Raw genomic sequence first — 9569 nt, forward strand, 5'->3', positions numbered from 1 at the left:
AAATGGACCCGAAGTTACAAGGGCTTCTCTTCCTCTCTTCAGTTACGAGAGCTTCAGGAGGGTTAAGAAGGCAGAACCATAGTTCCCAACAGAACACAACAGAGCCTTGACACATGGAGCAAAAACACTTTGGGGATTGAACAGCAGGTACGTACATGCAGCACTTGAACACAGGATGACAGATACAGTAGCTCTAGAAGTACAAGTATAGAAAACAGTTGACAGAAGGTAACTACCAGCAGATTTCACGTCCAAAAATCTGATACAAAATCCAGATAAACCACACCATACATCCAGGAATGATCAAAGGGCACAAACAAAATTACATTATACTTGGCAAATTATTTTACTAATTTAAAACATAATTAACTGAAATCAAATATTTGCTTTCAAATTCAAAATATCAAAAAAAATTTATGTGATACAAAACCAAACAACACATCTATTGCCTTACTAACTTATCTCTTTAATAAAACAAAGAAAGGAATAATTCAGAAGTACAAAGTTGATGCAAATATCCAACATGTTAGGATGTTCGACCGAAGGCAGTTATTGTTGAGTTGGATGAGCTCTTTCTAGCCTCATCTTGTAAGTTATTTCAGTGTCATTTGTCAGAACACAAGTACAGGAAGAACCTATAAAACTTCTAGGTTTAGACATCTCGAGTCACCTTTGAATCAGTGTTGAAGATGAACTTAAGAAGTAAACTTTGACATCATGTTTTTACATAAACATTTACAAACATTTGAATCCAAGCTTGGTAAGTTATCCCATATATACTTTATTTTACTTCTGTAAAATTTCACTCATTATAGTAGCCCAAATTTTTTATTTCATGCAAATAAATGGGAAATCAATACAAAAGGAACACGTTTTATTCAGCTCCTTTGTGCAGGTTTCAGACTGATTTGTCTAAACTGGGCAGCTAAACTAAAAAAATGAAATTGGACAATTGAGTTTAAGTTATTTAATGAAGTAAAGACTAATCACTTAGATGTTTGGAATATTTAAAGATTAGGTTAGATTAGATGTGTCCTGCTAGTGTCAGCTGTCTATTTATTAGCACATTTCAGAACATCAGACTTTAAAGCATCCTACAATAAAATTTGAAACTGCTTTTACTGAAGTGGTTGACATGAACCTTGTATGAAGCTACAAAAACATTCTAACATTTAATGAACTGCAGTCACCTACCACACTAGGTGCTTTTAATCTTTTAGTACCCCTTCGCATTTCTTAGAACCATTTCAAGTAATTAGTTTTGTTTTATTTTTACACTGCTGGTACTGTGGTTGTTTGCAGGCATTATAACTAGATTTACTGGGTAAAATTAAGCTCCTGATTCAGAGTTGGTACTTTTTTGACTAAATATGGACTCTCAAGTGATATAAGAGGTCACGATTGGTCCTTACATTAAAACATATGTTGATTGGTCGACCATGTTGAATGCTTTTTCAGCACTCACACTATTAAAACTGCATTCAAGTTGGCAAAATAGAAACTAAACCACCTCTGTCTGCTGATCTGTTGATGGGTCTTGACTCCGGCTACTCTTTCACAATGTTTGTAGCTCACAACTACAACATTCATTTTTGTTGTTTACTTTTTTAAAAAGTGTAAAATATATCCATTAAAATGGCAACATGTGAACCAACACCATGGTACTATGATGAGGTGCAGATGTTTCTGTGCTTTTTGACAGAATTCAGAGTGAGCTAGACTAAAAGCACTGTATTTACGTGCTCTGACTGGTGCTGTGGCCTCAACCTGGCCACAACATTTTTGGAAACTGTGGCAGAGAATGGTGAGCCTTTTATGACTTTATTTCACTTATTTACCTTTTTGTGGTAAGTTTCGTGGGCCCACGCGAAGATGACCCGCCCACATCAAAGCACTCAGTTCTATGGAAATCTACCGAGACCATGTAGAACTGAGTTGGGTCGAATTATGGTGAATCAAGTCATGCTGAGACTTGACAATCGAAAAACGTCTTAATACGCTGAATTTTATTATACCAGCGGAGCTGTTTCTGTCTCTAGACTAGGTTGCTACAAATACTGTCCAGCAGGGTACTGAGGGTAAACATACAGTTTACCGGTTAACTGAAAATATATCAGTACTAGTGACATATTTTCTTAAATAAAAGTCATTAGTCTACCAGCCTGTTTGACCTATTTTTGTATAAAATACAATATGCTAAATGATAGTGAACTAGGCCACACGAAAAGCTCAGTTATCCTTGTATAAATACCAAAGTGCATGCTCCTGTATATAGAGACTATGTGTCTATTAAAAAAAAGATTTTTTTGTAGTGTTTTGTTTGATTTAAAGACACAGTTAAGGTACAGTAAAACATACATTGCTGTATAGAAAGCACTAAAACAGTGCCTTATGTTGTTGGACTGCAGTCCTGAAAGTCTGATGTTCTGAAGGGGGTTGGGATGCACAAATATTTGCAGCATTTGCTGGGTGGAAATGGATCAGATTCGTATCTGAGATCAGAGTGAATCAAAGACATAAACATTGGCATGGACAAACCATCACTGTCTTCACATGAGTTTTTATTTATTTTATTTTTTTAGTCTGAGTATCATCCACTTGGGCAGGAATGTCAATTTTTTCCTATACCACTAAAAAAATAATAAAACAAACAAACTAAAACAGATGTTTTATTGATCAAATGTTTTGAGATTTCAATGATAAACAAAACAAACAACTAAGAATTATTGTATAATGACTCAATATTAGTTCAGTTGCTTTTGTTTCAAAGTTAAATTAAATTTGGTGCTTTTTTGATTATGATGACAAACTACCATACTGCTTTGACCTTTTTTCTGCATGGTGGACATTTGTTTTTGAGTTTAAGTTATTTCTCTGGAATCTGGTGCTGTTGAGGTTTGAGGAAAATTGATGAATGAACAAATCCACTGACACACAGTGATAACAGAGACATTTTACTATTACAAAAACCAAATGTGACATCAAATATTGGAAGAAACAAGGTGGATGTTCGGACAATGTGTTCTGACCTCAAGTGAAGGCAGTTTGGGTTCTTGAGGAATGCACCTCCCTGGCTGAAAAGCTTTTTTCTGGTAATTGTGCAACCTTTGAACTAGTGATTATTATCTTCTTCATCACTATCTCTCATGGAAATGCCTTGCATCCCTCCTTCCCTCACCGATGCAGTGGCTTCTTCTAAGGTCAGCCGGTTTCTCACCGTCTCGTACATCTTACTGTTTAACGTGGAGTCCAGAACCCCCTGGAGACGGAAGTCACGGTACTTTTTCTGTCACAAATAAAAAAGAGTTGGTCAAGGCAGTTCAGTTAAGAAATATCTATTGGGTTTTCTGTTAAAGGTTCTTTCTACGCATATGTGCGTTTTCTCTGGGTACTCCAGTTTCCTTCCATGGGTCAAAAAACATATTAGATTAACTATATATATATATATATATATATATATATATATATATATATATATAGTCAGTTGATTTGAAAATACTTTAGAATTAGGAGCAAAGTTTAAATGGTTAGTCACTTTCTGTACAGAATGTCCATGCAGCCCCAAACTATCATAACATAAAACTTAAGCACAACAAAACAGACAAAGCATTGTTGTATGTGATGATGACTATGCATATTTCTCACAACAAGCTAATTTGATTTGTTTAAAAAAAAAAAAACTATTAAGGTTGAGTAAAATAAGAAAGTGTATCATGCAGAATGCTACAAGATGCAGTGTCATTGAGAAAACCACCACTCTTGTTAACAAAGGTGCTGCTGCTTGTTAACATGAAAGGCAAGATAATTTTATGGAAAAATGAATAAATAATGTGGATGTCATAACATAATACCAATAATGCAACATTATAAGGTACCATCATCTTATTCTATAAATGTAAATGTTCAGTGTGAAAACTGTATCTTAGTTTTATTCAGATGTAAGGTGCATTATTCTTACTTTGACAATCCTGATGAGTATCTTCAGTTGATAAACATGTAGCTGCAGGTCCATACGATCAGTCAGCCATGTTCCTACAAGGTTCATACTGCTGGTGTACCATTGCTGTAAAAGAAACAAACACCACACATTATATATGATTTGAATCAACACTCAGCATTTAAAAAGAAATCTGCCTCTTTAAAAATGATCTGTTTATTGAATTTGTTTGTGTTAGAAACTTTCCTGCATGACAGTATTTTCTAAGCATAGACCAAGCAGTAGTGAAGGCAGAAATGGAACAATCAAATAATTTGGAACATCTGTTCCAGAAAAGATTTGATCTTGTGGACTATTTAGAATGTCTCATCACAGAGACATCTGGTGACCAAAGGAATTCAAGATTCAATATGTTTGTCCCATACACAACAAAACACAATGGTTACACTGAGCTATGAAATTCATTTTGATTTCACACCAAATAACGAAAATAAACAACTAAAATAAATACAGAACTAAACACAAGTCTAATAACAGAAAATAAGTCAAAGAAATAACACAAATAAAAAAATTAAGATTAAATGTGTACTTGTTATAGAAGGACACTGAGACAAATAATCCTAGATTAGTGATAATTTTATCAGCATGTGTTGTATTAAAATATTACAACCAATAAGAAAATTATTGTTTTATTGTGCCTTTTTGATGCTAGTAATAATATTTGAATGGAAGGATATTTTATTTCAATCAGTCTGTATTTGCAGAGGGTGTTTCTGTACATTGAAGTATTTTTATTCAGAAAAACAATCTGTTCAACAAAATTAGGACTGAAACACTTTCTATTTACTTGGGTAAATGAGACAACACTTTGTAAATACATTGCAGGTTAGCGTTTTGAGATTTTTTGTTATGTTGGGAGGTGAATCAGATGCCAATCAGGGAAGGTCACGAGAAAATCATTGACGTATAAACTGTATGAATATTTACATTTTGTGGAGCTGTAGTACTTTGTGTATTATTTTATTTGTAAATAAGATAAAAAGATCACCACGTTTTTGTTTGAGTTTCACTGAATTTCAATCCACTGTGACATTTTGGAACAGTCACATGATGTGCTGCGCTCAGAACAGTCTGTGAAACAGTGTTTCAGAACAAATGTTCCACAAGGTTTTGGTACATACCAAAACACTGTTTTGATTTTACCATCACTACCAAGAAGGGCAGTGATGTCATTCATATTCCTAAGATGATAATGCTGTGTCAGCACAAAGACTTAGAAATTAAGTAGAACTTGGTCAACTGTAGTGTAATGATGCACACAATCTTTCCAAAACATAGAGGGTCTTAAACAAAAATGTACAGTTTGACATTTTTATGAGAAAATTACCACATTAAGACTTTTTTTGTACAAAAGGATATGACTTATAAAGTACAACACAAAGCAAGTGCAAGAGTTGTGTCCACATTCTTGGCTCATATTCAAACTAATTCCTGGTGCAGATTGAATTTCACTATGGCTGGCCCTGTCTTTGATCCTGTTCCTGTTGATCCTGTCACATCAGGATCTCAAGGTACAATCATGGAGAGGATGGTGTTAGGTTTGAGAATCTTAGGGTTTAATTTCTGCTTTTTGCTAAATATGTGACTCTATTTGCCTCTTCAGACCAGGACCTTCAGCATACACTGGGGTAGTTTGTAGCCAAAAGTAAAGCAGTGGGACGAGAGTCAGCTCCTATAAATCTTAGGCCATGGTTCTCAACCAGAAAATGGTGAAGTGCTCCCTCCAGGTGAGGGGTGAGGCTATGTTTAAGAAGAGAAGTTCAAGAATCTGGAAGTCTTGTTCACAAGTGTTGGCAGGCTGAAGTTGGAGATGGGCAGATGGATCAGGGCCTTTTCTATAGTTATGAGAGAACTGCTCTGGTCTGGGATGAGAAAGCAGCTGAGCTGAAAGGAAAATCTCTTTGTCATGATCCATACTTCACAAGTGTAGGTGAGGAATGGAATGTTGACAAACCAGTAAATCAAAAGAATGAGATCTTACATCCAAACAGCTTCTCTGTAGTATGACTGGGCTCTGCCTTAGAGATAACATGACCCCATGATCTGGGGTAGCTAGGAGTAGAAACACTGCTTTTCCATTTTGAAAGGAGTCAACTAAGGTGGTTTGAGCATCTGATCAAGATGTCTCCTTCTGGGAGAAGACCCCGGGGCAGTCCCAGAACTCGCTGAAGGGATCTTATATTCTCTCTGGCCTAGGAACACATTGGGGTTCACCAGGAAGAACTGGAAAGTGTGGCTGGGGAGAGGGATGTTTGTGTTTCTTATGGTGACTTTTGACAACATTCAGAGCCTTCAGAATCTCAGCGTAAATCTTATTCATCCCTGGTGCCCTGACACCAAGGAGATTTTTGACTAGCTCAGTGACCTTTACCATGTTAATGGACTCGTCTTCCCCTGGGTCCTCACCAACTAAGAAAGGTCGGCCTGGGATGGGGCTCAGTTTCCCTTTCTGAGTTGCCAAACAGTTTGCCAGAACCACCTTGAGGCCAACTGAGAGTCCTTCTCCATGGCCTTTTGGAATTCCTCCTATGCTTGAGTTTTTGCATCTGTAACCACAGAAGCCGGCATCCATCACCGCTGAGGTCCATCGAGAGGTCCTTAAGTTGTTCCTCCCAGTGACGTGCGGTGAGGTTTATGGTTGGTGAGGCACTGACTCCTTTAGAGTCAGATTTACAAATATATAAACCCAAAAGGGGAGCTTATTCAATTGGCTGCTGGTTATTTCATATCTCATCAGCGTTCTTTACACACGCACTCTCTCTCTCTCTCTCNTCAGTCTTAGATATTAAAAAAAAAAAAAAAAAAGTAGAATGTGAACTTTTATTGTACTCATTATTGCTCACAGCTGAACGCAAAAAGAGCCATTATGTTTTTGCCCACATCTTTGCGTACCCTCGTTTGCCTGTGATTTTAGCAAAATATGTCACGAACCAGATGACAGATTTGAATGAAATTTTTACAAAGTAATACCTGAATATACATCTACAACTGATTACATTTTGGAGTCAATCCCATTCTAGCTGTTCACCACAGCTAAGTAAACTTAGCAAACACCCAAATGGCTCCAACTCAGCCAGTTTTATAGATATGGGGCTAAAACCTGGTGTGGAAGTAGCTGAGAGTCATATACAATGCATACCCTGAGCACTAACTCATCCAGCAAGACTTTGTTTGTAAAACTTTGCCATTACCTGTTGGAGTCAACTCTGTCTGTTAGCAAAATATCTCATGAAACACCAGATGGATTTTTATCAAACGTTCAGAAAATCACTGGATGTATATCTACAGCTGATTAAAGTCAACCCCCATGAAGATGGCTGCCACAGCCAAGTGACCTTATTAAACAAATGGCTACAGCTCTGTCTTTTTTTAAAACCACAAGAGGATTTCAGTTTAAAACTCTGCCAGGATTCTCTTTAATTTCATTATGGAAAAGGCTAATCTTATAATAACCACTGAAGCATACCTTTTCAATAATTTTACTCCTATATCGTATTAAAAATTATGCAACCCTTACATAAAAAATAATAATAAAAAAAAAAAATCAAATATTTCTGGGCAGAGCCTCCAATGTTTCAGCATGTTAGGAATGCCCCTGATGCTGACAACAAATAAAATAATATAAATAAAAAAAATTAAATAATGAAAACACTCTAATGACCGACTTGTGGCCCTACAGCAGGATGTAGTTTGTTAATCTTTATTTCCTCGCTGTTTTTGGTTGTATTTGCAGCTCTGCGGAGTTCACAGGAGGCGGAAGGAAATGTGAAGCTGTGCCGCCACCCCACCCTCCGTGTGTGTGTGAGAGAGCGAGAGAGAGAGAGAACACCACGGACCTCAGCAGAGACAGACTCACACACAGAGTTGGGCACGAGAGCTGAGACACGCGGACAGGCGCGAGGAGGAGCTGCTTTTAACTTCATTCCTGCAGAACGAAGCCAGAGGCTGAATGTGACGTGACAACAAGCCGACCGAGGTAAGTCCTGGTTATTTCTGGCTTCTGACAAATATTACTGTAATAAAAGTACACATCTAAAAGTTTCTAATCGTGAAGGGGAAATTGCGCAGCGATTACAAATTTGCCGCAAACTCTTTAAGGAAGTTCCACTTTTGGGTTATCCTGAGAGAGAACCCTGATTATTCAGGCAGGTTTAGGTGCATCAGAAGACATGCTGAGGACAGCAGGGTGATGCACTTCCCAGCCTCATGCTTTTTACATCTTTTCTCTAAAGAATCAGCTGCTTTAAATGCTTAGATCCCAAATATCATTTAGGGATCTTCTACCCAAAGTGAACCCTCAGGTTGAGAGTGAAGCTCAGAATGAGCCGTTTTATTTAACTACATGTTTGTGTTGGTCAGCCCAGTGAAAGAACATTGTGATTACAGCTCAATGCCCCTCCACCTACATATAAAAGGTCTGAAATCTTTAGCCCAACCTGCCAGGATCACATGTAAACACCCGGCTCTTTGGGTTTTCTGTAGTCTGAATGGATGCTTGGAAATCACCTGATTGGGGTAAAGAGAATCAAGAAAAAAATAAACTTTTTTGCATCCTTCTTGGCTACAGGATCCTGGTTGATCCTCTTTGGCAAATACTAGTTGGGTTAAAAAGTACACACACACAAAAACTACAACAGTGGGTGTGCCCAAGGTGAGGAATGCTGACATCAGGACTCTTTTTACTTCTTTTTGTTCCCACTTCTAACCGGGTCATCCTTCCTGGAATAACTCAGCTTGAAAGTGAAAGAGTTGGGGACCTTGTTGCCATAACAGTGTTGTTTAATGTGATTTTATAAAAGGAATATCAACAGACTTTCTTTTCTCCCTTTGCAATTATAATCCTCATTTAACTGGATAAGCTGGTTCCTCCATGGAGGAAATGAAAGTATTCCCTCTGGTTATAGCGATCCTAATGAACAAAATTTTTTTTTTTTTTTTAAATCCTTTCCAGTTTCACGTATAGATGCCAATCTGCATGAAAGCAAACAACAACTGAGTGTACTTTAGAAAAAGTACCAAAACCATAAAAACCATAAGTCATCGTTTAGCCAGGCTGTTCCCGACAGACCAAAATAGAGAGGACCTTTAGCTGATGAGTTCCACGCTGTGCGCAGGAGAGGCTCCACAAATGTGGTGATGACAAACAACCGAGGGGTATGTCGGAGCGAGGATGCCTGCGTTACACCCTGGAGGCTGCCATATTTCCATCCACACTGCCTTACATTCATCATTTAAACAGGGGCACTTAACTGCTGATTACTGTCATAAAAGTCAAACGGGATGGGTCAGATTCTAACCGTAAGAAGCAGAAACACAAAGTCCCAGCTGAACGTTGGTTTGTGCCGAGTTAGGAGTTGAGCGATGCTCGTCTGTTAACATGGTTAATTATCAAAGACTAATCTGTGCCCAAAGTCACCGTCTGTCTTTCTAGCAGCAACTGAATCTCCCTTAAAACAGACAGATGTCAACAGTTTAAAAGAAAAAAAAAAAAAAAAAAAAGTCTTCGAACTGATCATCTGTTCCTCTAACATCCAATGACGGAAGCTTCCAGCTTCCAGCTTCATCTTGTCTC

General features: G+C 37.6%; 1 protein-coding gene and 1 long non-coding RNA gene across 2 annotated transcripts in view; one reads left to right on the forward strand and one right to left on the reverse strand.

Moving 5' to 3' along the window:
- Window positions 1–2941: 2941 nt before the first annotated feature.
- Window positions 2942–4358, reverse strand: LOC119617843. Its single transcript, XR_005234263.1, has 2 exons — window positions 3959–4358; window positions 2942–3286 (listed from the first exon to the last, which is right to left on the reverse strand). It is a non-coding gene; the product is annotated as an uncharacterized LOC119617843 (long non-coding RNA).
- A 3458-nt stretch (window positions 4359–7816) lies between these two features.
- thrap3a (thyroid hormone receptor associated protein 3a) overlaps window positions 7817–9569 on the forward strand; it is a 19587-nt gene continuing 17834 nt past the window's right edge. Inside the window, exon 1 of the mRNA XM_037980200.1 lies at window positions 7817–7973. The gene's annotated coding sequence lies outside the window, so the exon portion shown is untranslated. The remainder of the gene's footprint in view (window positions 7974–9569) is intronic.

Source organism: Kryptolebias marmoratus, linkage group LG16 (genome assembly GCF_001649575.2).
Source record: "Kryptolebias marmoratus isolate JLee-2015 linkage group LG16, ASM164957v2, whole genome shotgun sequence".
NCBI lineage: Eukaryota > Metazoa > Chordata > Actinopteri > Cyprinodontiformes > Rivulidae > Kryptolebias > Kryptolebias marmoratus.